General features: G+C 35.3%; 1 protein-coding gene and 1 pseudogene across 4 annotated transcripts in view; both read right to left on the bottom strand.

Moving 5' to 3' along the window:
• Nucleotides 1-24,368, bottom strand: part of CDH18 (cadherin 18) — a 1,140,329-nt gene that overhangs the window by 821,668 nt on the left and 294,293 nt on the right. For all 4 annotated transcript variants that reach the window (XM_078365644.1, XM_078365646.1, XM_078365648.1 and 1 more), the window contains exon 2: nt 6,077-6,141. The gene's annotated coding sequence lies outside the window, so the exon portion shown is untranslated. The remainder of the gene's footprint in view (nt 1-6,076; nt 6,142-24,368) is intronic.
• On the bottom strand, nt 1,182-3,206 carry LOC118151687 (small ribosomal subunit protein eS1 pseudogene; annotated as a pseudogene).

Genomic DNA, 24,368 nt, shown 5'->3' with positions numbered 1-24,368 from the left:
ACTCAATGATAAGGGATTTTGTGTTAGTAAACATTGTCAGTAAAACAGATTTACACAAGCAAATGGTTGTTAATAATCAGGAACCATTGTATCTCTACATTTGAACTCAAAAAAAAAAATAAATCTAGTAATACCTCTAAAAGTTGGCATACTGTCAATGCAACTTTGCTGGTCCTATGTCCTGTGACATTTGAAAAGTTTACCAGTAAGAAAATGTTTAATTATTTATTTGAGAAAAGAATGGGTTAAATGATATTTTTAAAAAGAGCAATTTTAGGGGAGGGAAGGATAAGATGGCTGACTAGATGCAACCATCTTGTGTAGCTGGGTGGTATCCTAGCTACGAGCCATTACACTAAAGCGTCATCTACCAGGTTGCATCCCAAACCACAATCCCAAAAATGATCCTGCAAATATGTACACCTGTGAAACTAGGCACAAGAACTCACACACACATAAAGATCCTGTACAGTGCGCTGGCCCTCTGAAATTATCCAGAAACAATGCCAACTAACTATACTCAACATACACCACAGAAAAAGGAATACCAATCCTCCAAGCTGAGGAAGAAACAGCAGAAGAATTCTGGAAATTCAAGCCAGAGTGTCTGCTTACCTCTATAGACATCGACTAGTTCTTCAGCAATGGTTCTTAATTAGTTTGAAGTAACTAAAATGATAGATACAGAATTCAGAATCTGGATGCCAAGGAAGCCCAGCAAGATTCAGGAAGAAGTTGTAACTCCATCCAAGGGATGCAAAGAATTCCATAAAATGATCTGAGAGCAGAATGAAGAAAGAGTCATTTTTTTTTTTTTTTTTAAGAACCATACTTAATTTCTAGGGCTGAAAAATTCACTGAGGAAAGACTCTCAGAGCTTGAAGATTGGTTCTTGGAATTAACTCAGACAAAAATTTAAAAAGAATGTAAAAAGTTAAACGAAATCTCCAAGCAATATGGGATTATACATAGAGAACAAATCTATGAGGGATTGGTATGCCTGAGAGTGAAGGGAAGATAATAAGCAGCTTGAATATATATTTGGAGATATAGTGTACAAAAGTTTCTTTGATTTCCCTAGAGGTTGACATGCAAATCCAACAAATACTGAGAAACTCAGCTAGATACGATACAAGGTGATAGTGCCCAGGGATAGTCATCAGATTCACAAAGGTCATCACAAAAGAAAATTTTTTTTTTTTTTTTTTTTTTTTTTTTTTACAAATAGGACTTTTTATTTCATTTTTAAAAATAAAGATGGGCTTTCACCATGACAACCAGGATGGTTCTGAACTCCTGGCCACAGGTGATCCACCCACCTCGGCCTCCCAAAGTGCTAGGATTACAGGCGTGAGCCACCACGCCTGGCCACAAATAAGACTTTTTATTTGCTACTATTATAAGTCTTAACTTTAAACAGATTCTTGGACTGGTGGGTCATATCCATCAGCTCGTTCAACTTTAGCACCTGTCTCATCCCCAGTGGCTTTTCCAGAACTACCTTCACCATGAAGCTCCATGAGTTTTCCCAATTCAAACTTGGGCTTCTTCAGCATTTTTACTTTTCTAACGAAGACATCATGGAGAGGATAAATAGATTGGCAGGCCTGTTCTATGTCTTTCCCAATGCTGTCTGGAATCAGTTTATTGACCACTTCTTTCAAGTCATTTGTCTGCGCCTCTCGGGTCATGATTTCCATCATCTTCTTCCGGATTTGGCGGACCTGTTGGTGCTGAGCATAAGAGGTCTTCCGTATCTGATTGTTGCGTTTTTTAGTAAAACCAATACAGAACAGAGGAAGCAAGTAACCATCGGTAGTCTTGACATCAACATGAGCTTCAATCATTGTCTGCTATTTTTTGACCATGGAACACATTTTGTCACGGGTAAGACCCATGCCATGGAAGTTAGTCAGGCAGTTTTTGCCCTGAACATCTTCAGTAATCAGCTTGAATTTCCTAAATGCAACTTCGTCATTCTGAAAATCAGCAAGACTGACTTGAAACACTCGATCCTTGACGCCATCAGATGCAATTTTGGGTCCTTGGGTCCTGGTGACCAGCGTCTTTCCAATATTTCTTATATTGAACATATTGGGTGCTTTCACATCATACCAATCTTTCTTAGAAAATGGATCAACCACTTTCTTCTTGGCTCCTTTGGCCGCCTTTTGTAAGGCGCTTGTTCTTGCCAACCGCCATGGTGCTGCTCAGAGAGTCAAAAGGAGAAAAAAAATCTTAAAGGAAACTAGAGAGAAGTGTCGAGTCATGTACAAAGGGATCCCCTGAGGCTAGCAGTAGACATATCATCAAAAACTTTACAAGTCAGGAGAAATTGACACCTATTTTCAGCATAATTTTTGGGGGGGTGGGGGGAGATGAAGTCTAGCTCTGTCACCCAGGCCAGAGTGCAGTGGCATGATCCTGACTCACTGCAACCTCCACCTTGCAGGTTCAAGCAGTTCTTCTGCCTCAGCCTCCCAAGTATCTGGGATTACAGGCATGTACTACCACACCCAGCTAATTTTTGTATTTTTAGTAGAGACAAGGTTTCACCATGTCAGCCAGGCTGGTCTCAAACTCCTGACCTCAGGTGATCCACCTGCCTTGGCGCAGAAGAAATAAATCTTAGTTATGTAAGTGGATACTGAGGGAATTTATTTTAACCAGAACAGCCTTACCAGAGGTTCTTAATGGAGTGCTAAAAATGGAACTCAAAGAATGATGGCTGCTACCACACACACACACACACACATACAAAAACCCTTAAGCACATAGTCCACATGCACCATAAAGCAACTATGCGATCAAGTCTACGTAACATCCAGCTAACAACACAGTGACACAATCAAAATCACACATATTTGTACTAACCTTGAATGTAAATGGGCTAAAACCTTAGTTAAAAGCATAGAGTGGCAAGCTAGATAAAATAAGACCCAACCACCTGTTATCTTAAAGAGATACATATCACATATAATGACACCAAAGTTAAGAAATGAAGAAAGATATGCTATGCAAATGGAAAACAAAAAAAGAGAGGTATTCACTATACTTATATTAGATAGAACAGACTATAAGTAATAAAATTTACAAAAGACAATAAAATGTATTATACTATGATAAAGAGTATGATTCAACAAGAAGAGTTAACTATCCTGAATATATATGCACCTACCATTGGGGCACTCAGTTTCATAAGCCATGTTCTTGTTGGCTTTGAAAAGACTTAAATAACCTTATAATAAAAATGAGAGGCTTCAACACCCTCTGACAACATTACATATACTGTTGAGACAGAAAACTAAAAAACTCTGGATTTAAACTTGACAATTAACCATTTGGAGCAAGTAAACATTTATAGAACATTTCATTTAACAACCAAAGAATTTACATTCTTCACATCTTTACACAAAACATATTCTAACATCAATCACATGGTTGGTCATAAGGCAAATCTAAGTAAATTAAAAAAAAAAAAAAACTGGGCTGAACCCAGTGGCTCATGTGTGTAATCCCAGCACTTTTGGTGGCCAAGGCAGGTGGATCAGAAGGTCAGGGGTTTGAGACTAGCCTGGCCAATATGGTGAAACCCCATGCTCTACTAAAAATACAAAAAACTAGCTGGGTATGGTGTCACACGCCTGTATTCCCAGCTACTCGGGAGGCTGAGGCAGGAGAATCCCTTGAACCCAGGAGGTGAAGGTTACAGTGAGCCTAGACTGTGCCACTGCACTCTAGCCTGGGTGACAGAGCAAGAATCCATCTCAAAAAAAGTTTTTTTCTGGTATATTGCATATGCCAGAGATTAATAAAAGCCGTATATGACAAACTCACAGCCAGTATCATACTTAATGGAAAGAGCTGGAATCATTTCCCTTGACAACTGGAACTAGGCAAGAAAGCCCATTTTCACCATTACTATTCAGCATAGTACTACAAGTGCTAGTCAGAGCACTCAGGCAAGAGAAAGAAATAAAATGCATCTAAATAGGAAAAGAAGAAGTCAAACTATCTCTTTTTGCTGACAGTATATTCTATACTTAGAAAACTCTAAAGACTCCATAAAAGGCTACTAGAACTGATAAACAATTTAGCAAGGTTTGAGGATACAAAATCAATGTACAAAAATCACTACATTTCTATACACCAGTAATATTCAGGCTGAGAGTCAAATCAAGAACACAATCTCATTTACAATAGCAACAACAAAAAATGAAACACCCAGGAGCACAGCTAACCAAGAAGGCAACAGATCTCTACAAGGGAAATGAAATGATGCTGAAAATAACTAAAGACAAAACAAATAAATGGGAAAACATTTCAGACCCATGGACTGAAATAATCAATATCATTAAAATGGCCATACTGCCCAAAGGAGCTTACAGATTCAATGCTATTCTTATCAAATTACCATTGTTATTCTTCAATGAATTAGAATAAACTATTCTAAAGTTCACATGAAACCAAAAAAAGGGCCAAAGCAATCCTAAGAAAAAAGAACGAAGCTGGAGGCAACACACTAATTAAATTAATATACAACAAGGCTACAGCAACCAAAACAGCATGGTACAGATATAAAAACAGACTCACACACCAATGATAGAGAATACAAACTCAGAAAGGCATACATCTACAATCATCTGATATTCAACAAGGATGAAAGATACAAGCAACTGGGTAAGGACTCCTTATTAAAGAGATGGTGCTGTGATAACTGGTTAGCCATATGCAGAAGATTGAAACTGGACACTACCTTTCACTAAATATGGAAATTATCTTAACACATACTAAAAACCTAAATATAAGACCTCAAACTACAAAAAGCCTAGAACAAAACAGGAAATACTCTTCTCAGCATTGTCCTTGGCAAAGAATTTTGGATTAAGTCCCCAAAAGCAACTGCAACAACAACGAAAAGACAAATGGACCTAAATAAACTAAAGAATTTCTACACAGCAAATATATATATATATATATATATCAGAGTAAACAAATACCATATAGAATGGGAGAAAATATTCATAAACTATGAATTCAACAATGGTCCAATATCCATGATTTATAAGGAACTTAAATCAACATGCAAAAAACAAATAATATCATTAAAAAGTGGGCAAAGGACAAAAACACACTTCTGAAAAAAGGACATTGAGATGGTCAACAAACTTATGAAGAAATGTTCATCACCACTAATCATCAGAGAAATGAAAATCAAAACCACAATGAGATACCATCTCACATCGGTCAGAATGGCTATGATTAAAAAGGCAGAACACAACAGATCCTGGCAAGGCTATAAAGAAAAGAGAACTCTTATATATGTTGGTAGGAATGTAAATTATGTTCAGCCACTGTGGCAACAAGTCTGGAGAGTTCTCAAATAACTTAAAACAGAACTACCATTCAATCCAGCAATTGCATTATTGTGTATATACCGAAAGGAAAATAGATCATTATACCAAAAGACACATGAACTTGTATGTTCATCACTACACTAGCCACAATAGCAAAGACGTGGAATTAACCTAGTGCCCATTAATGGTAGACTGGATTTTAAAAAACTGTGGTATATATATACCATGGAATACTATGCAGCCCTGAAAAAGAATAAAATGATGTCCTCTCTAGCAACATGGATGGAACCGAAGGCCGTAATTTTAAGCAAATAAATCAGGAAAAACAACAACAACAAATAAATACCACAATATGTCACTTATAAATGAGAGCTAAAGATTGAGCATACATGAGCATAAATAAGGAAACAAAAGACATGGAAGACCACTGGAAGAGGGAGGGAAAAGGAGGGAGGCTGCACTGAAAAACTGCTTACTGGCTACTACTCTCACTACCTGGGTACAATATACCCAGGTAACAAACTTGCACATATACCCCCTATATATATAATAAAAGTTGAGTTTCTTAAAGAGTGATTTTAAAACACAGAAGATACTAAATTGCAAAAAATTTCATTATAACTCTAGAAGATACTTAAGAGAAACTATAACAATAATTTTGACATTTCTATATTTTGAACAGAATTTTATAAGTTTATAATAGAAATTATAAGCTTTACCTTATAAATCACTTTGGGAATGTTTGATGATATGTGTTCTTCTTATATATTGCAGGGGTTCAGCCCTGCAGAAAAATAAAAGAAAAATATAAAACATACATTTCAACATGTGTAAATCTATGCATAGTTAAAGCGTATTTGTTATGTTACATATTAAACAGAACTGAATTTGGATAGCAAATACATTTTTGAAGAAATAAATTTTTGAGAGATTTGAACTTCTAGATTTTTTTTCGTGTTAGGGCATGATGTTTTAAGACTATATCCAGTTAGAATTTTACCTGTCTCATGTGTTAGCCATGTAGATATAGGCAATTTAGTCTTGTTCTTTGACCTTGTTACTTCACAACATAAATTTTTAACTTCAGTGTTACAATTTATTTAAACACTTAGTAGTGTGCCTTAAACATGGTCAATATTTAAATATATTTTAATGACTGTGCATATTAAATAATATTTATAAAAGTTATTTTAATAACTTTGATGATTCAATGATATTAATAACTACTACACTTTCAAACAAAGAGAATATAAAAGATGAGAATAGAGATGCAAGAAAGAAAGTTCAGCGTAACCTAAAGTATAATATGATTAACAGGAGCGTATTGTAAATCAATGAAAATATATATCATTCTAGAATACTGACCATTAGATATTCCAATAAATTAAGTAAAACTTGATTATAATCCCTAATATATATATGATATGCATTATACAAAATAATATATATGTTATATATATACAAAACATAATGCCTATTGAAGTGCTAACATTGTAAAATCAATATTGAAAGAAGAAACTAAGAGGTAAATATGTGTTATCAGAAGATAATAATCCCTTTCAGAACCCGCAATCAAAAGGCCTAAGAATTATGCTTATTCTCTGATCTTCATAGGTTAAATCGGTTTACCATGTCCTTAGTTGATATGTGATTTGATATGTGATTTCTATTTCCTAAAATGGATACAAATTACACTTACAAAGGTCAAATTGATGCCTCAAATACTTTAGGAATAGGTCAGTCATTCAGCAATTATTTATTGAATACCTACTATGTGCCAAACATTATTATTTATACTAGGAATAGGCAAATATATGTTGTATATCAGGTTATCTTAAGTGCTATGAAGACAGAAATTAAGAAGTATCAATGTTCATCAAAGTAAAAGTGTCAAGATAGATGACTGGTATCTAGGAGAAAAAAACTGGAGGTGAAGGGATTCTGAAGTGCCTGGAAGGGGTTACCTAAGGAGCTAATTTAAGGACTAAGTCCTTTAAAGTCAGAAAAATGAGAAATAGCAATCTTAAGATGAGAAAATAGCTTGTGATGTTCTGGATGTACGAGAAAAATAAGATTTGTGATAAATGTAATTTGAAAAATGTAATTTGGTGATATCTATCTATCCAACTGTCTATCATCTATCTATCTATCTATCTATCTATCTATCTATCATCTATCTATCTATCTATCTGTCATCCAACATCATCCTCTATTAACTTATCAGGGCAAAACTTTCAGATTATATTAGAACACACAGTATTAATAAGCTTCAGGGTTACTAGACCATCTCTATGGACCTTTTCCAAAATGGCCTTACTAAAATAAAGAAATAAATGGTATGTGTTGTGACTGATTTCCAAGTTTAATTCCAGGAACTAGTAATGATACAGTGTTCAGGTGGGCTGTCATTAGGAACTGGTGTTAATCATCACTAATGCAGAATATGTACACTGCAACTCATGTTCACACGATTTGGGGTGAGAAGCAGCAAACATTTTCAAGTAGTAATTTTAAGAATTAAGTTATTAGAATACTCTACCCTATGGAAACTCATGTTTAAGTATGTGGGGACCTATTTATACATAGTTCACATTTTCTGCTAAGAATAATATAGGCTCTTCAGAAATAAGGCAGAACGCATATGGCTGATCATTTTATCATGGCTCTTTTGCTATGATAGAAAAAGCAGCGCCCCTGCAGTGCATATAGCCCAATGCACAGCTCTGACCAGAATTGTGATACAGTCTCCTTATGTAACTCTTTAATATCTGACTAGAAAATATTCAGTTATAATTGTTCTTAGCATATTGAGAAAAACTGTCAATAAGGAAATGCCAGCAATAAACAATTCGTTGTATGCATTTATTTAAATGTAATAAAGCAATCCATTTAAATATATTCAAGAAAGAATTTATAATATTTATTTCTACTAAGAAACGTATATTTCACTTCATTTTAAATCACACTATCTTGTCTCTACTTTACCAATCTCAGTGTGTCTAATGCTTTAAAATGCAACAATTATTTTACAGAAAACTTCACCGGTATTCATTTTCATGTCTGAGCTCTTGAAATAATAATAAAGTATACTCTTAACTAGAGAAGGGATGCATCAAAAATATAGATGTAGTTGTACAAAATGTATTCTCACTTATTATACAGGTCACTACTTCAAAGTTTTCTATGTTATGTGGCAGAGCACTGCATTTCAATTCAGTCTCCAATTTACAGGTTTATAATACAGTCACAATAACTAGTCTCTGCAGGTTGCCCAGAATTAACAGCAAAACACAATATTATGTGGCAGCATACTAACATAATATTAGAATCTTTTGTTGGAAGTTTTCTAACTGTGTTTTTATAGAACCAGGCCAAATAAAAATAAGAATTCAAGTTTTTATTTTCAAAAATCAGTTCTCTGTAATAGTTTCAGTAAGAAAAACTATGTAGAAGATATCTGTTGCAGTAAGCTTTTCTCCCCAAGTCATGTCCTCCTCTAAGGAAAACTCATATTCACTAAGTATTTCTTCATCAAACATTTACTCATTTAGCTTGCCAGCCATCTTTACTCTTCTTGGTTTTATTCAGCACTCCAGTCACTGAATTTAAACAGCAGAAAGGGCAATTTGCCATGGTGAAAAGTTGTGTTTGCAATGTCAAACTGCACAATTTTGAGTAATTTAATGTTGTTTAACCTTCAATAAGTATTTCTAACATTATATTGGATTCACAATAATCCACCAATTCATTCCTGAACAAATTAACTATAACATATATGGTTATAACTTTTAATTTTTATTTGTATTTAATTTAAATTATTTTCCAAATCAATCCTCAATTCTTATGGCATGCATGTTTTTTATTATTATTATTTTACATATTTACATGTTCAGTATTATTAAATCAGAAACAGAGACTCCTAAGATACCCTAATACTACAGGATTAGTGAAGAGGTGGCAGTTTTCTGGCTTTGCATCCCAAAAACTCAGAGAAAGCCGGCACGAGTAATCAAAGTGAACTCCAGATATATTGACCCTGAGAACCATGTGAGGTCAAGCTCTAGTTAAAACCTTGATTTTTGCTAGTAAAATCCCTGAGCAGCGAACCTAGGTAAGCCATGTCCAAACTCCTGACCCATGGAAACCTTGAGATAATTTATCACCCACAACAGAAAACAAATACTGTGTTTGGTATTTGAAAATGGTGTGCTGCTTCAACACATACCTAAAAATACTGTGACTGGCTTTGAAACCAGAAAGTTAGTAGAAGCTGGAAGGATTTTAAGAAGCACAAGAGAGAAAGTCTAAATCCCCCTGAACCAACTGTTAGAAAACTGGCTTTGAAGATGCTCAGGCCCTCAGCCCTCTTGGGGAGGGTTCAGAGGAAAGTTACTGAAAATGAAACGAGAGATGGAATTGTGATATGCTGTAAAAGAATATTAGCAAAACTGTGTCCTGTGCTTACACACTAATCAGAGCTTTTAAAGATGAGATTGGATATATAGCTGATTTTTGAACAACATAGGTTTAAACTACATAGTTCCACTTATATGTGGACTTGCTTCCACCTCTGCCACCGCTGAGGCCCAAGACCAACCCTTCCTTTTCCTCCTCCGACTCAGACTACTCAATATGAAGACAATAAGGATGAAGGCTGTTATGACAATCTACTTTTCCTTCAGAAATAGTAAATCTATTTTGTCTTTCTTACAATTTTCTTATTTACATGCTTTCTCCAGCTTACTTTAGAGCACAGTATTTAATACATAGAAATACAAAATATGTGTTAACTGACTATATATGTTAACTGTAAGGCTGCTGGTCAACAGTAGCCTACTAATTGTTATGTTTGAGAACTCAAAATCATTTGTGGATTTTCAGCTGTGCAGAGAGTTAGTCCCCATAACCCCTGTGTTGTTCAAGAGTCAACTGCATAGCTACATGCCACAGATGCTGCTTGGCTTCTTCTTGCAGTTTACAGTAAAATGTGAGAGGAGAGAGATAGACTGAGGAAATTGTAGAGATGAATAGAAGTAGATGATTTTGAAAAAAGTATTGGCTTTTCCAAGTGGCAAGAAATGCCTTCCAAACATGGCGGCTGAAAGTATGTCTTTTAAACAACAACAAAAAAAGTGGAGGTGCAACTGCACAACTTTTAGTTAAAATCTTGGACAGTTCAAAATTTCAAGAAGACTTAATTCACACTATGTCCCTTTCAATAAATCAAGGGTATGTCTTACAGATTTTCTCAACCAAGAACCACAGCCTTTAACCCCAATCAAGAAATAAGCCTCAAACCCCAATCAAGAAAATGAAGCATTTCAGAAGTATAAGGGACTATATTTCAGAAGTAGTCTCTTATACTTCTGAAATGCTGGGTTTTCTTCATTGGGTGTTAGGGACTAGTTATTGTTGCTCATCTCCCATTTTCCTATTTTAGAAATATGTTTATATATATTGTTCTACCCTCATCTCCCCATTATAAATTGGGAGAGTTGGTAGGCAGGAACTTGTCTCTCTTTTTTATCATTATTAGACTTTAAGTTCTGGGGTACATGTACTGAATGTACAGGGTTGTCACATAGGTATACACATGCCATGGTGGTTTGCTGCATCTATCACCGCATCATCTACATTAGATAGTTCTCCTAATTCTATCTATCCCCTAACCCCCCACCACCTGCTATCCCTCTCCTAGCCCCACACCCCCAGCAGGCTCCAGTGTGTGATGTTCCCTCCCTGTGTCCATGAGTTCTCCTTGTTCAACACCCACTTATGAATGAGAACATGCAGTGTTTGGTTTTCTGTTCTTGTGTCAGTATGCTGAGAATGATGGTTTCCAGCTTTATCTATGTCCCTGCAAAAGACATGAACTCATCCTTTCTTATAGTTCCATAGTATTCCACGTTGTATATGTCTCACATTTTCTTTATCCAGTCTATCATTGATGTGCACACTTACACCCTCCCAAGTCTAAACCAAGAAGTTGCAGCCCTGAATAGACCAAAAACAAGGTTTGAAATTGAGGCAGTAATTAATAGCCTACCAACCAAAAAAAGTCCAGGACCACATGGGTTCACAGCTGATCTCTAGAAGCAATACAAAGAGGAGCTGGTACCATTCCTTCTGAAATGATTCCAAACAATAGAAAAAGAGGGAATCCTCCCCAACTCATTTTATGAGACCAACATCATCCTGATACCAAAACTTGGCAGAGACACAACTGAAAAAAAAATTTCATGCCAATATCCATGATGAACACTGATGTAAAAATCCTCAATAAAATACTGGCACACCAAATACAACAGCTCATCAAAAACCTTACTCATCACTCTCAAGTCAGCTTCATCCCTAGGACACAAGACAGGCTTAACATATGCAAATCTATAAATGTAATCCATGGCATAAACACAACAAAAGATAAAAACTGCATGATTATCTCAGTAGTTGCAGAGAAGGCCATCAACAAAATTCAACAGCCCTTTAGGTTAAAAACTCCCCATAAACTAGGTATCAATGGAACATATCTCAAAATAATAAGAGCTATTTATGACAAACCTACAGCCAATATCATACTGAATGGGCAAAACCTGGAAGCATTCCCTTTTGAAAACTGACACAAGACAAGGATGCCCTCTCCACCACTTCTATTCAACATAGTATTGGAAGTTCTGGCCAGGGTAATCAGGCAAGAAAAAGAAATAAAAGATATTAAGTTAGGAAAAGAGGAAGCCAAATTGTCTCTATTTGCAGATGACATGATTGTATATTTAGAAGATCCCATTGTCTCAGCTCAAAATCTTCTAAAGTTGATAAGCAACTTCAGCAAAGTCTCAGGATACAAAATCAATGTGCAAAAATCACAAGCATTTCCATATACCAGTAACAGACAAACATAGAGACAAATTATGAGTAAACTCCCATTCACAGTTGCTACAAAGAGAATAAAACATCTAGGAATACAAGTAACAAGGGATGTGAAGGACCTCTTCAAGGATAACTACCAACCTCTGATCAAGAAAATAAGAGAGGACACAAACAGATGGAAAAGCATTCCATGCTCATAGTTAGGAAGAATCAATATCGTGAAAATGGCCATACTGCCCAAAGTAATCTACAGGTTTAATGCTATCCCCATCAAGCTACCATTGACTTTCTTCACAGAACTGGAAAGAAGAAACCTTTAAATTTCATATAGAACCAAAAAATAGCCCACATAGCCAAGACAATTCTAAGCAAAAAAAAAAAAAAAAAAAAAACTAGCTGGAGGCAACAAACTACCTAACTTCAAACTATGCTACAAGGCTACAGTAATCAAAACAGCATGATACTGGTGCCAAAACAGAGATATAGACCAATGGAACAGAACAGATGCCTCAGAAATAACATCACACATCTACAACCATATGACCATTGAGAAACCTGACAAAAACAAGCAATGGGGAAAGGATTTTCTATTTATTAAATGGTTTTGGGAAAACTGCCTAGCCATATGCAGAAAGCTGAATCTGGAGCTCTTTCTTACACCTTATAAGAACAATTAACTCTAGATGGATTAAAGATTTAAACATAAGACCTAACACCATAAAAATATTAGAAGAAAACCTAGGCAATACCATTCAGGACATAGGCATGGGCAAGGACTTCATGACTAAAACACCAAAAGCAATGGCAACAAAAGCCAAAATAGAAAAATGGGATCTAATTAAACTTATCTCTTAAGTTGCACAAGTTCACAGGTAGAAAATTGTGCTCCAGGAGCTATGGTTAATGGATTACACTGAGGCCTCTTACACACGTTTGGATTTGTTGTAGAAGTTATACTGAATTGATGATATTTTGATGAGATTCTAGACTTTGAGCTGATGGTGTAATGGAATGAGAATCTGAGAAACCCTGAAAGGAGGTGGACATGTTTTGCATTTCAGAAAGACTTAAACAGTCTGTATCAGAGAGTGGCAGATTCCCCACTCCCCACTCCACCTCCCACATTGTACAGGTACTGTGTAACCATTTTCCTTGAGTGTGTGCAGGATATAAGAATATGATGGGATAGTGAGTCTGTTATGTTACATTATGTTACGTTACGTTATGTTACATTATGTTATTACATTATGTTATGCTTTGTTGTAATACTTTATCATAGCAGGCTGACTCTCCTGCTGGCTTGCAGAAGGAAGATGGTATTTTGGTTAGGTCCTAAGGGCTACTTCTGAGAGCTGAAAGTGACATCTGGCTGACAGCCAGAAGATGGAAAGCTTAGTTCTAGGACTGCAAGAAAATAAATTCTTCCAATAAATTAAATGGGCTTGGAGAAGACTTTGAGCCTCAGGTGGGATCACAGTCCTGACCAACAGGTTTTTTAGCCTTGTGACAGCCAGCTAACTCAGACCTATGCATGATTTACAAAAACTATGAAATAATTGGATGCTGTTTTAACCCATTACATTTGTGATAATTTGTTATGTGGCAATAGACAAATAATGCATCTACCCTCAAAATGATATTAGGAATCCATAAATTCCTTATTGAACATTTTGCTTAAGTAGTTAAATATAAATGCATTATTTCAGTAGTTCCCAAACAGTCTTTCATTCCATACTATCCTTTTGAGAATGTTAACAATTATAAAAACTTTTAAAAATATTGTCATAGGGTCAGGTGCGGTGGCTCACGCCTGTAATCCCAGCACTTTGGGAGTACAGTGAGGGCAGATCACCAGGTCAGGAGTTCAAGACCAGACTGGCCAACATGGGGAAATCTCGTCTCTACTAAAAAATACAAAGATTAGCTGGGTATGGTGGCTTCTGCCTGTAATCCCAGCTACTTGGGAGGATGAGGTAGGATAATTGCTTGAACCAGGATCCAAGGGGCAGAGGTTGAAGTGAGCCGAGATCACGGCACTGCACTCCAGCCTGGGCTACACAGCGAGACTCCATCTCAAAATAAATAAATAAATAAATAAAATAAAATAAAATAAAATTGTCATATATTCTTAAATTGTACTTAACAAAAACCTGGAAAATACATTTTTAGAAAAAACAAAGTAAGGAGTTTGAAAAATAGAGTATTTACAAGTTATAAATAAGATTACTTAGGAAATGCTTTTATAGACTATTTGTATCAATAGTTGTTTGTCCTTTATTTAAATACTTGAAATGTAGAAATTAACAATAAGTGTTTTGTAAATAAGGATTGCTAGAGAAAAATAGTTATATTCTGTGTGGTGTAGCTTTGTACTCTCACACTAAAAATGATAATTCAGATTGTATTGACTGAAAAGCATTGGAATGTCATCTGCAATACATCTCTAGTATATAATATAATTAGGATGCAATGAATAAATAATCCTTTGCTCCTTGATACAAGGTGCTGCTTATTAGTTTAGGGGTCATTTGTAAGCCAATTTTGTTATTACCCTTAAACAGCATTGTTGTTAAATTGTGATAAAGGGGAAACCATAAATTGGAGAGAATTTTAATGGTCATTATCTTCATTAGCTAATGAGATGTGCTAATTATGTCTGTAAGTGACAATAATTTAGAAGCCCTGCCTTAAAGGGCTCACAGAGCAATAACTAGGTCAGTCCTCTTCAATGTGTTTTCACAATGTTGGAAGGGACTTGATAATGAGAACCTAAACTCAATAGTAATATTTTCTATAAAATTTTCATTAAAATGTCTCCTTAAATTATGTAAAGTTTTATGTTGTTCTTCCAAACACATTTGTATACAATCTAAGGTACTAAGGATATGGCATAGAAAATTAAATTGAGGCAGTACTGTTTGAAATGTGGTCCCTAGACCCATGGGGATCCCTGAGAGACTGTCAGGGGTGTTTGAGTTTGAAACTGTTTTTGTAATAATCAAATGATGTAATTTCTGTTTTCACTGTGTTGACAGTGACAGAGACACAACAATGGTTGAACAAATTTACACTCCCAAAAACTGATGGTAGGTGAATAGGAACACTACACTGTTTTTGGGAGTGTAAATTTGTTCAACCATTGTGGAAGACAGTGTGGCAATTCCTCAAGGACCTAGAAATAGAAATTCCATTTGACCCAGCAATTCCATTACTGGATATATATCCAAAGGATTATAAATCGTTCTACTATAAGGACATATGCACACAAATGTTCATTGCAGCACTGTTTACAATAGCAAAGACCTGGAACCAACCCAAATGCCCATTGATCATAGACTGGACAGGGAAAATGTGGCACATATACACTATGGAATATTATGCAGCCATGAAAAGGATGAGTTTGTGTCCTTTGTAGGGACATGGATGAACCTGGAGATCATAATCCTCAGCAAGCTGACACAAGAACAGAAAATCAAACACCTCATGTTCTCACTCATAGGCAGGTGTTGAACAATGAGAAAACATAGACACACAAAGGGGAGCACTACACACTGAGGTCTGTTAGGGGGAAATGAGGGGGAACAGCGGGGGGTGGGGAGTTGGGGAGAGATAGCATGGGGAGAAATGCCAGATATAGGTGAAGGGGAGGAAGGCAGCAAATCACACTGCCATGTGTGTACCTATGCAACAATCTTGCATGTTCTTCACATGTACCCCAAAACCTAAAATGCAATAAAACAAAATGATGGTGCGTAAAAATACCTATGCTTTTGGTTAAGTCATTCAGTAACATCTACATGTATCAGGTATCATGTTGTATGCTAGAAATATATATAATTTTTATGCATATGTTAAAAATTGATCAGCTAAGCAATTAATTGATATAAGAAACACTGGTGCCTTTGCATACATCAAGAAATTGTTTCTAAACCATATTAAAACTCAAATATACTTCAACATTGCACAAGCAGAAGAGAAACAAGAGCGGATTAAAAAAGAAAGAAAGCAAGATAAAACATGAAAAAGAAAGGCAGAAGAGGGAAGGAGGGAAGGAAGGAGGAAGGAAGGAAGGAAGGAAAGAAGGAAGGAAGGAAGGAAGGAAAGAAGGAAGGAAGGAAGGAAAGAAGGAAGGAAGGGAGGGAGGGAGGGAGGGAAAAAGATCAATTTTTCCTTGATAAAAAATACACACACACACACACACACACACACAATTGTGTACCCTGGAGCATGCATTATTTTTTTTTTTATTCAGTGTGTAGAAGAAACAGGAAATATGCAGGAAGCTCTAATACTGTTATTAAGCTAAGTACCTGTGTGGAACTTTGAGTTGTGAACTGTGAGCTATACTATCTGTTAGGTCATGCAACATTGATCTTACCTAGTTTTTCTTTTCATAGTGTCAGAAAAAAATTGTGATTGCTTAAAGTTGGGCATTTGGTAGACATGTCTTAACTGTGATCAGAAACCTGCTTCTTCAAGGAACTGACTTCTTAGCATTTGTTGCCAGTGATAACATTTTTTTTCTTTTTATTGCATTTTAAGTTTTGGGGTACATGTGCAGGACATGCAAGAGAGTTGCATAGGTACACACATGGCAGTGTGATTTGCTGTCTTCCTCCCCTTCACCCACATCTGGCATTTCTCCCCCTGCTATCCCTCCCCAGCTCCCCCCCACACTGTCCCTCCCCTATTCCCCCCAACAGATCCCAGTGTATAGTGCTCCCCTCCCTGTGTCCATGTGTTCTCACTGTTCATCACCCACCTACGAGTGAGAACATGCAGTATTTCATTTTCTGTTTTTGTGTCAGTTTGCTGAGAATGATGTTCTCCAGATTCATCCATGTCCCTGCAAAGGACATGAACTCATCATTTTTGATTGCTGCATAATATTCCATGGTGTATATGTGCCACATTTTCCCAATCCAGTCTATCATCAATGGGCATTTGGGTTGGTTCCAGGTCTTTGCTATTGTAAACAGTGCTGCAATGAACATTCATGTGCATGTGTCCTAATAGTAGAACGATTTATAGTCCTTTGGATATATATCCAAAGGACTATACTGGGATTGCTAGGTCAAACGGAATTTCTATTTCTAGGTCCTTGAGGAATTTCCACACTGTCTTCCACAATGGTTGAACTAATTTACACTCCCACCAGCAGTGTAAAAGTGTTCCTATTTCTCCACATCCTCTCCAGCATCCGTTGTCTCCAGATTTTTTAATGATCACCATTCTAACTGGCATGAGATGGTATCTCAATGTAGTTTTGATTTGCATTTCTCTAATGACCAGTGATGTGAGCATTTTTTCATATGTTTGTTGACCTCATGTATGTCTTCTTTTGTAAAGTGTCTGTTCATATCCTTTGCCCATTTTTGAATGGGCTTGTTTTTTTTCCTATAAATCTGTTTGAGGTCTTTGCAAATTTTGGATATCAGCCCTTTGTCAGACGGGTAAACTGCAAACATTTTTTCCTATTCTATTGGTTGCCAATTCATCTAATGACTGTTTCTTTTGCCGTGCAGAAGCTGTGGAATTTGATTAGGTCCCATTTGTCTATTTGGCTTTTGTTGCCAATGCTTTTGGTGTTTTGGTCATGAAGTCCTTGCCTACTCCTATTTCCTGAATGGTTTTACCTAGATAGTTTTTTCCAGTTCTGTGAAGAAGGTCATTGATAGCTTGATGGGGATAGCATTGAGTCTGTAAATAACTTTGGGTAGTATGGCCATTTTCACGATATTGATTCTTCCTAACCATGAACATGGAATGATTCTCCATCTGTTTGTGTCCCTGATTTCGTTGAGCAGTGGTTTGTAGTTCTCCTTGAAGAGGTCCTTTACGTTCCTTGTTAGTTGTATTCCTAGGTATTTTATTCTCTTTGTAGCAATTGTGAATGGCAGCTCATTCTTGATTTGGCTCTCTTTCAGTCTGTTATTGGTGTATAGGAATGCTTGTGATTTTTGCACATTGATTTTGTATCCTGACTTTGCTGAAGTTGCTTCTCAGTTTCAGGAGTTTTTGGGCTGAGATGATGGGTCTTCTAGATATATAAGCATGTCATCTGCAAATAGAGAAAATTTGACTTCCTCCTTTCCTATTTTTGAACACCATTTATTTCTTTTTCTTGCCTGATTGCTCTGGCTAGAACTTCCAGTACTATATTGAATAGGAGTGATGAGAGAGGGCATCCTTGTCTAGTGCCAGATTTCAAAGGGAATGCTTCCAGTTTTTGCCCATTCAGTATGATACTGGCTGTTGGTCTGTCATAAATAGCTTTTATTATTTTGAGACGCATTCCATCAATACCGAGTTTATTGAGGGTTTTTAGCTTAAAGGGCTGTTGAATTTTGTCAAAGGCCTTCTCTGCTTCAATTGAGATAATCATGTGGTTTTTGTTTTTGGTTCTGTTTATGTGGTAAATTACATTGATAGACTTGCGTATGTTGAACCAGCCTTGCATCCCCAGGATGAATCCTACTTGATCATGGTGGATAAGCTTTTTGATGTGTTGTTGCAATCAGCTTGCAAGTATTTTATTAAAAATTTTTGCATCTATGTTCATCATGGATATTGGTCAGAAGTTTTCTTTTCTTGTTGAGTCTCTGCCAGGTTTTGGTATCAGGATGATGTTGGTCTCATAAAATGATTTGGGAAGGATTCCCTCTTTTTGAATTATTTGGAATAGTTTCAGAAGGAATGATACCAGCTTCTCTTTGAGTGTCTGGTAGAATTCGGCTGTGAACCTGTCTGGACCTGGGCTTTTTTTGTGTGGTAGGCTCTTAATTGCTGCCTCAACTTCAGACCTTGTTATTGGTCTATTCATAGTTTCAGCTTCCTCCTGGTTTAGGCTTGGGAGGACACAGGAGTCCAGGAATTTATCCATTTCTTCCAGGTTTACTAGTTTATGTGCATAGAGTTGTTTTTAATATTCTCTGATGATGGTTTGAATTTCTGTGGAATCTGTGGTAATTTCCCCTTTATCGTTTTTTATTGCATCTATTTTGTTGTTCTCTCTTTTCTTTTTTATCAGTCTGGCTAGTGGTCTATTTTGTTGATCTTTTAAAAAAACCAGCTCTTGGATTTATTGATTATTTGAAGGGTTTTTCGTGTCTCCATATCCTTCAGTTCTGCTCTGATCTTTGTTATTTCTTGTCTTCTGCTAGGTTTTGAGATTTTTTGATCTTGCTCCTCTAGCTCTTTCAATTTTGACGATAGGGTGTCAATTTTGGATCTCTCCACTCTTCTCATATGGGCACTTATTGCTATATATTTTCCTCTAGAGACTGCTTTAAATGTGTCCCAGAGATTCTGGTATGTTGTGTCTTCATTCTCATTGGTTTCAAAGAACTTCTTTATTTCTGCCTTTATTTCATTGTTTATCCAGTCAACATTCAAGAGCCAGTTGTTCAGTTTCCATGAAAGCAGTGCGGTTCTGAGTTAGTTTCTGAATTCTGAGTTTTAACTTGATTGCACTATGGTCTGAGAGACTGTTTGTTATGATTTCCATTGTTTTACATTTGCTGAGGAGTGATTTACTTCCTATTATGTGGTGAATTTTAGAGTAGGTATGATGTGGTGCTGAGAAGAAAGTATATTCTGTGGATTTTGGGTGAAGAGTTCTGTAAATGTCTATCAGGTTTGCTTGTTCCAGGTCTATATTTCAAACAAATGCAAAATTTTATAAAGTGTGTATTTGCCCCATGAGTTTGACAGAATTGTAAGACTTAAAAAATTTCCTGATGAGATTATTCATATTAGCAAATGTCATTTTTAAAAGAATATGTGTCCATATTGAAAGATATATACATCTCGGTGAAGAATTTTTTTTTAAAATAACTGATGCGTGAGTAAAAAATCTTACAAATAATAAATGGGTAAAAATGTGTTCAAGGTGTAAGATTGAACAATGATTTCAATTAATAAAATACAAACATTTAATAAGGTTGTTTTAGGTTCCATTTGGCAATTAAACTTTATAAAAAGTATAAATTGCTGAGTTTGGATGCACTGTTTAAAAACCTCCCAATTGTCTTTAAACAAATCTTAAAATGCCTCCCTTATAAACTACCTGTCTGAATAAAATTAGATTTGTATGGTGCTTCAGCTAAACAGCATATTGCAAGAATCAAAACATCGAAGCAGATGTGACAATTCAACTGGCTCTTTTATGCCATAAGGCAAACATTAAAGAGATTTGCAAAAAATGTAAAACAGTGATGAACTTATTATTAATTTTTTTCATCTTGAAAATGTGTGTTTGAAATACTCATGTGAACATATTATATCTGTATTATTTTTAAATGATTTAGTCAATGGATATTTTTAAATCTTTAGTTTTTATTCATAATATAGTAAATATTAGCTCACACAAATCTTAGAAAAATATATTTGGGCTTATAATACATTTTAAGACCTTAAAGTTGTCCTAAGACTAAAATTGTGAAAACTACTGTCTCATGGTAATTGAAAGTTAGTAGATAGGTTAACTTTTTGATAGAAAATATATTGGAGAATAAAAGAACACTTATGAATGTGTTCTTAATCCATATATACTTTAAGTTAAATTAGTTCAACTCTGAAGGGCATGAATCATTATTGTAATCAATACACTAAGTATATTGTAACAGGGGAGACAAAAAACGTATTTGCTCCTTATTGATTATTCCATGTAAGAGAGATGAATAAGGGATCAGAGAGTAACCTAGAGAGATTCAGCTGATTGGTGAATAAACAAATTATCATTTTACATTTTTTATTCATCATGATTGTAAAAGTATTTGTAGGCATTAAATATTTTATTTAATTGTAAATACAAAGAGTGGATGAATTACCTAATAACAAGCGTGTGTGTTCTGTATGAATAATGATTGATGCAGCTGCAATGAGATGTTGGCATTTCTCGGTACAGGTGTAAGATGCCATAGAAATGTCAAGACACCATGGCATGTAGTCATTTACTGTTCTATGCTCCAGAGCTGTGAGTTCTTTCCTTAACGGAGAACATTGAAGTAATTCTATTTTTTTATTATTTATATAATTTTTTATATTATTTAATTTTCAGAGATGGGGTCTCGCTATGTTGCCCAGGCTGCAGTGCAGTGGCTATTCACAGGCGCAATCCCACTACTGATCAGCATGGGAATTTTGACCTGTTCCATTTCCAACCTAGGCCATTTCACCCCTCTTTAGGCAACATGATGGTCCCCCACTCCTGGGAGGTCACCATACTGATGCCGAACTCAGTGTGGACACCCGATCAGCATAGCGCACTACAGACCAGAAGTCCTGGGCTCAAGCGATCTTCCCACCTCAGTCTCCCGTGTAGCTGGGACTACAGGCATGGTCCACTGCACCCGGTTTAATTCTATTTTCTACCTTGAAGAAAAACACAGCCAGTAGCTTTCTATAATTGAGTAGATTATAGAAATTCTACTCAATTTCTATAATCTATAATGGTAAAATTCCATGAAATACTAAACAAAGATGAAGTAATGTTTTAAAATTGCATCATTCAAAATGTTGACATATGTATACACAATCAGTTCACAATGTTCTCTGTGGAACTTTCCTCAGTTCTTAAAAGCTAATATAATCCCCAAATGTTCTGGTCAAACTGACCCACCTTACAGTGAAGAGAAAAGGTAATTGAGATAACAAATTTTAAATAGGACAACTTTTGTACTATAATGCAGAGAAATACACTAACAATGTTTGAAGAAGTCACATTTCAATCTAACTTTCCATTCTGCTGTAGATCTAAGAAAACAAAAAAAGGGAAAACACTGTGAATATGTTTTATTATATTGTTACATTTGTGTCACATTTCAGCAATAATCACATTTTTTTACTGATGATTTACTGATAATAGAATGTTTTATATAGAAATGCTGCTGCTGGAGAAAAACATGACCTCTAAGAGTTTTTTTTCTTTCTTTCACTCTATTAACTGAATAACATAAAGATACAAGCTTCATGGTCATAACATTTCAATGACCAAATTTTTATCCAAATTAATGATTTTTAGTAGAGTTATGGGTACCCATTGTTTTTTGTTACCTACTGTGATGGTTGATACTGAGTGTCAACTTGCTTGGATTTAAGGATACAAAGTGTTGATCCTGGGTGTGTCTGTGAGGGCGCTGCCAAAAGAGATTAACATTGGAGTCAGTGGGCAGGGGAAAGCAGATCCACCCTTAATCTGGAGGAAACAATCAAATCAGTTGCCAGGGAATATAAAGCAGACAAAAATGAGAAGAAATGAGACCGACCTAGCCTCCCAGACTACACCTTTCTCTCATGCTGGATGCTTCCTGCCCTAGAACATCGGACTCCAGGTTCTTCAGTTTTGGGACTCAAACTGGCTCTCTTTGATCCTCAGCTGACAGACGACCTATTGAGGGACTTTGTGATAGTATAAGTTAACACTTAATAAACTATTCATATATATGTATATATGGATATTAGTTCTATGTGTATGTGTGTATGTATATACATACACACATAATAATATATATATATACATAATAGGATATTGTATATATATGTATATATGTATATGTGTGTATATATATGTATATATACACACATATATGTATATATGTATACACAATGTATACCTAATACATTATTTTATTATTGTATTAATTTTGTCCCTCTAGAGAACACTATTAATTTTGTCCCTCCAGAGAACACTAATAGACCTACTCTTATTCTCTTACTTATTTTATAAACATATCAATTGGATTTGAAATTTAACCCCTATTTTACCAGGCTGTTACTAACATTGGTTTGTGGATAATTTTCATGTTTATAGTGGGATCAAAAACAATCCACCTTCTTGTGCATAGGCTGGAGAGGAGAACTTTATAATTTTCATCAGGTAGTGTATTGTTTACTACTTGGCTAAGGAAAATGTTATGGTGCTTTAAATTTTATTCACCTAAATATAAAGTACAAACACATAACGATGTATAGAATAAATTGCATATCAATTCTACTCATACATAGTCATTAAAATGCATTTTTTAATCTAAATATTTATTTTGTAGTAAACTTTTTAAAAATATTTATTTTGTAAAAGGAATTAATAACAATGTAAAAGTGCCTCAAATGCAATCAATTAAAATTATGCTTCAAAAGAGCCCCATAATTATTTTAATTTAATACATTTGGATAATTTTTCTGAGTTATTAACCTAGTTAGTGCTAACTACAGATAAGATAATGCTTTAGTTTAAATGCTACAACCAGATCATCAACACTCTATGAAACAGTGAATGCTGCCACTGAAGATATTGATGTTCTTGACCAATTTACTAGTTTGCATATTGGGTTCTCCAAAGAATCTCAATCAAAAGTGCTTTAAAATTATCCCAATGCATAAAAATGTAAATATTAGCATAATTATTACCAATTACTTTAGCAAATGATTACAAGTTGTGAATGATAGCCCAAAGTCAGATATGAGTTAAATATTAAGATATTTAATTTAATAGTGTTTATATATATATATGTATATATATGTAATATCAAATTTTCTACCATTCTGTATCATGCTAATTCTGAAGCATCATTTAAATCTTCATTAGATCATGTAAAACTGGCAATGGGAAATATGGCTGATGTAGTTATCTGCGTACACATAAAGACACATAGAACCAGCACAACACCCCTTCTACAATCTTTATGGAAACGTTCTCTCTCTCATCTTTTTCCCTCTCCTTTTTCTCTTTCTCTGCCTAAATAAATCACTTTCTGAGAAACAAAAACAAAAAAAGTAACACCACCACAAAACATCATAAAGTGGAGAAATCTTGTTAGGTATCTAAAGTTTTCTATATGATCCAATTAATTGTTAACAATCAACTATTTATTTTTAAAAAGTCATACATAATAAAATAACTTCAATGTTTTTACATTTGAAAATCTTGGTTATTAAAAATATCTGGCTTTAGAGTGACATAGAATTAATGGCTTTTTGACAGACTGAGTAGATTTTTATGCCCAGCAGGAATGTGAGCTAAGATACTCATCAAGCACAGTCTAAATTCTCCATTTTACTGGTTGACAAATCTATTGTGATGACTAGTTTCCCAAGAATGCTTTTTTTGGCAGTAAGAACAATTATTTAAAGAAAAGAAAAATG

This window comes from Callithrix jacchus, chromosome 2 (genome assembly GCF_049354715.1).
Source record: "Callithrix jacchus isolate 240 chromosome 2, calJac240_pri, whole genome shotgun sequence".
Taxonomy (NCBI): Eukaryota; Metazoa; Chordata; class Mammalia; order Primates; family Cebidae; genus Callithrix; species Callithrix jacchus.
Note: the sequence above shows the minus strand (reverse complement) of the source record. Positions and strands in the feature narration are given on the sequence as shown.